At 43.3% G+C, this 4105-nt stretch overlaps 1 pseudogene; it reads right to left on the bottom strand.

Moving 5' to 3' along the window:
- Positions 1 to 257: 257 nt before the first annotated feature.
- Positions 258 to 1146, bottom strand: LOC123001196 (heterogeneous nuclear ribonucleoprotein A1-like; annotated as a pseudogene).
- Positions 1147 to 4105: the final 2959 nt, after the last annotated feature.

Below are 4105 nucleotides of genomic sequence, written 5' to 3'. Positions count from 1 at the left end.
CCAAAAAAAAAAAAAAAAAACTACATTAAAGAACTTTGTTAGAATGCTTTACCCTTTCCACAGAACAGAAATGAAAATAACCTGTTATACAATTAGTCACAAAACCAGTCCTCAAGATTTTTGCCCAAACACATGAGTATTGTCCAGAACATGTCTTCTTTGTGGCAGTGAAGCCCTGCCCCTTCTGGGCTTGGCTGAGTTCACAAATCTGTTGTAACCTGTAGCTTCCCTGTCACTTCTCTGGCTCTCCTCTCCTGTTAAGTTTTGTTTCCTGGCAGTAATGAAAACCTTCTGCCACAGCCATGGCCACGTTGACATCATGGTTTGGCACAGTATTATCCACCACCACCATAGAGGCCAGAGCCTCTGCCTCCAAAATTTCCTCCTTTCATGGGTCCAAAATTCGAAGATGCTCCCATCATTACCAAATCCGTGATAGCCATCCTCCCTCCCACCATATCCACCACCACCTTGACTGTCACCAAAGCCACCTCACCCACTGAAGTGTCCTCCACAACCAAAGTCATCATTCCTACCAAAACCACCTCCACAGCCACCACCAAAGTTCGCAGAACCACTTCGACCTCTTTGGCGGGTTGCAGCACTAGCCATCTCTTGCTTAGATAGGACTGTCCTTACTTCAGAGTCGTGGCCATTCACAGTACGGTATTTTTGAATGACAATCAAATGTTACAAAAGCAAAGCCTCTCTTCTTGCCACTGCCTCACTCAGTCATGATAGCAGTCATTTCAATTTTCCCATACTGTTCCAAATAATCTCTTAGATGATGTCCCTCAGTGTCTTCTTTCATGCCGCCAACAAAAATCTTTTTCACAGTGAAGTGGGCACCAGACCAGGTGTTTGAGAATCTTCTGAGACAGCCCTCCTTGGCTCCACAACTCTTCCATCCACCTTGTGTGGCCTTGCGTCAATGGCTGCACCCACCCCCTCCACAGTGGCATGCGTGACAAACCCAGAGCCTCTGGGGCACTTGGTGTTGGTGTCCCTCATTACCACACAGTCCGTGAGCCTTCCCCATTGCTCAAGATGGCTCCTCAGACTCTCATCGGTTGTTTCAAAGCTCACAGCTCCGATGAAGAGCTTCTGCAGTTGTTCAGGCTCTTGGGGAGATTCTAACTTAGACATGCCGCCGGTGAGTACTTTCAGGAGGCTTCTCGGTGGCATCCATGGGCAGAAAGGCTAAAGTATCATCATTTGAAAAGACAGCTTTTCATATATAGAAATATGATTAACGTGGGTCTTTATTACATAAGCCATTTTTATATGCTGAGGGATTAACATTAAAGTGTAAGTCCTTAAAGACATTCGGGCAAAGGCCGACAGTATGATGGAGATAGGGCCATTTGGTGATCTAATACTGGGGTTGGCAAACCTTTCCTCTAAAGGTTCAGGTAATAAATATTTTAAGCTTTGTGAGCTCTGCAGTCTCTCTTATAACTCCACGACTGTGCTGTTGTGGAGGGAAACCAGCCATAGACAGTAGTGAGTGAGCACGGGTATGTTCCAGTAAAACTGTATTTGCAAAAACCCGTGACAGACCAGATGTGGTTTATGGGCCCTTGTTTGCTGATCCTCACTGTCACATAATACAAGATTGAGCTTTCAGATTAAGGCCCTTTAGGGGCGCCTGGGTGGCTCAGTCGTTAAGCATCTGCCTTCGGCTCAGGGCGTGATCCCGGTGTTCTGGGATCGAGCCCCACATCACGCTTCTTTGATAGGAGCCTGCTTCTTCCTCTCCCACTCCCCCTGCTTGTGTTCCCTCTCTCGCTGGCTGTCTCTCTGTCAAAATAAATAAAATCTTTAAAAAAAAAAAAAAGATTAAGGCCCTTTAGCATTCTGTCTCACACTACCTGTCCAAATGAGCCTTCTGTCGCGAGTAAGTCAAGGAGGAACTCCACAACATGTGTGCATATTCTCCATTATGGCTTCATTCAAGTTTGATTCTGTGACCAGACAGCAAGAACCAGAGTTTATGTTGTGAAGATGTGCAGCTATAGAACACAGCTGGCCGGGCTGTACCCCTCCCGAAAGGCTTTCAGCCATGGGAGCTAAGAGACGTGGAAATCCAGCCAATGCTCTGCTGCCCCCGCCCAGTGAAAGGGGTGTCTTTTTCTAATTCTTCCATCTCGAGAAGGAGTCTTTTTCTAATTTGTCCGCTGAGAGGGATGTCTTTTTCTAATTCCTATAATGGCGTATGGAGTGTGTACTAACAGAGGCTCTGCGAAAACCTAAGAACCTGACTCATATCCTTCCCATTTTTGTGGGCTGCCACTTAAAAAGCAATCTTTGCATGGTCCTTTAATAAGAATTAATTTGAAGCCATAGGGTTTGGCGCCATGATCCAGGAATAAGACACATCAGGCCTGAAAAATATTAAGGGTAGCTGTTAACAATTGACTGTTACAACCAGAACATCGTGAGATTGTGTTTACTCTCTCTGATTTTGGTTTTGTTTTTTTTTTTTTTTAAGATTTTATTTATTTGACAGAGATAGAGATAGCCAGCGAGAGAGGGAACACAAGCAGGGGGAGTGGGAGAGGAAGAAGCAGGCTCATAGCGGAAGAGCCTGATGTGGGGCTCGAACCCAGATCGCCGGGATCACGCCCTGAGCTGAAGGCAGACGCTTAACCACTGTGCCACCCAGGCGCCTCTGATTTTGGTTTTAATAAACTGTCACGGACTTTTTAAAATCCTAGCCCCCTGGAACATCTAGGGAAATGATGTAGTTTGCATAATCAGCCATTACTGTCAAGGGGATCAAATGCTGACTTTGGATAACAGTCGGTGCGAAGAGTCTCAGATTGTCTATACTTGTTTTCGGATGAGATATGCCATTAAACTGTGATCAGTTGTGTAATCATTGTGTTTCAAATTTGTTCCTTCTTCATATAACATCAATGAAAACCTGTGTTGCAATTTGTTAAGAAAAATGCTGGCATCGACTTGTTTTGTTTACTTAATGGGGTTAGTTTTATTATTTTTATTATTAAAAAATCCTCATAGAAATTAAAACAATAGTGAAATATAGGAAAAAACCTGAAGTCCCCCATGTTTTCTGGCCTTTGTATAATGCTGAGAAAGAAGTGTCCCAAGTCAGGGTTATAAGAAAATACATTCTTCTACATTTTCTTCTAGTGTCGTTTTGTTTTATTTTTGTATTTAAATCTTCAGTGGGCAGGGGCGCCTGGGTGGCTCAGTCGGTTAAGCGTCTTTGGCAGCACAGGTCATGATCCCAGGGTCCTGGGATCGAGCCCCACATCAAGCTCCCTGCTCAGCAGGGAGCATGCTTCTCCCTCTCCCTCTGCCTGCCACTCCCCCAGCTTGTGTTCTCTCTCTCTGTGTCAAATAAATAAAATCTTTAGAAAGAGCTTTAAAAAACAAGAATTAAAAATAAATCTTCAGTGGGATTGGATTCTGTTTTGGGGTATGTTGTGAGGTAGGGATTTGACTTTTCGATCTAAATGAGTAACCAGTTTCAGTCATTGATTGACCACTCCAACATACATTAGTACGCAGGAGAATTGCTTTATGTGTACTTCCATGGTGTCATACAGATTATGAAAAAGGTATTCATCTCAAGGGTGGAGCTTTAATTGAATCAATAAGTTTTCCTGCTTCATCAAGAACATTCATAAATAAATTTTTTTTTAAATGAAAGTGCCTAATGGCGGTGAATACAGTGACCATGTCCACAGCTTGATATATGTCAGGGTACCAGCAGTTGTACCCACCATTGTTTTTGTATCATCAATGCAAATGTCAAGATGGTGTCAAAGGAGAAAAAGCAGATAGTGTTTTAGTATTATTATGAAAATAATTTTGACCTTGCAGACCCTCCCAAAAGGGTCTCAAGGACCACTGCCATGGTCTACAAGTTCTATGAGAATAAGAATTCTGTCCATCTTGCTAGTTATTGCATCCCCGGTGCCTAGCACCTAGTAGGACAGTTAGTATTTATTGAATGAGTACTTATTACCGCCTGTATCAATTAGCTTTTATTGTACTAGTTATGTATAACAAATAACCACAAAATCTTAGTGGCACTGTAACAGTAAGCATTTTCTACTCCTGCATGTGCTGGTTG

Source organism: Ursus arctos, unplaced genomic scaffold (genome assembly GCF_023065955.2).
Source record: "Ursus arctos isolate Adak ecotype North America unplaced genomic scaffold, UrsArc2.0 scaffold_14, whole genome shotgun sequence".
Classification (NCBI taxonomy): domain Eukaryota; kingdom Metazoa; phylum Chordata; class Mammalia; order Carnivora; family Ursidae; genus Ursus; species Ursus arctos.
The sequence above is the reverse complement of the archived record's forward strand: the minus strand, read 5'-3'. Positions and strand labels throughout refer to the sequence as shown.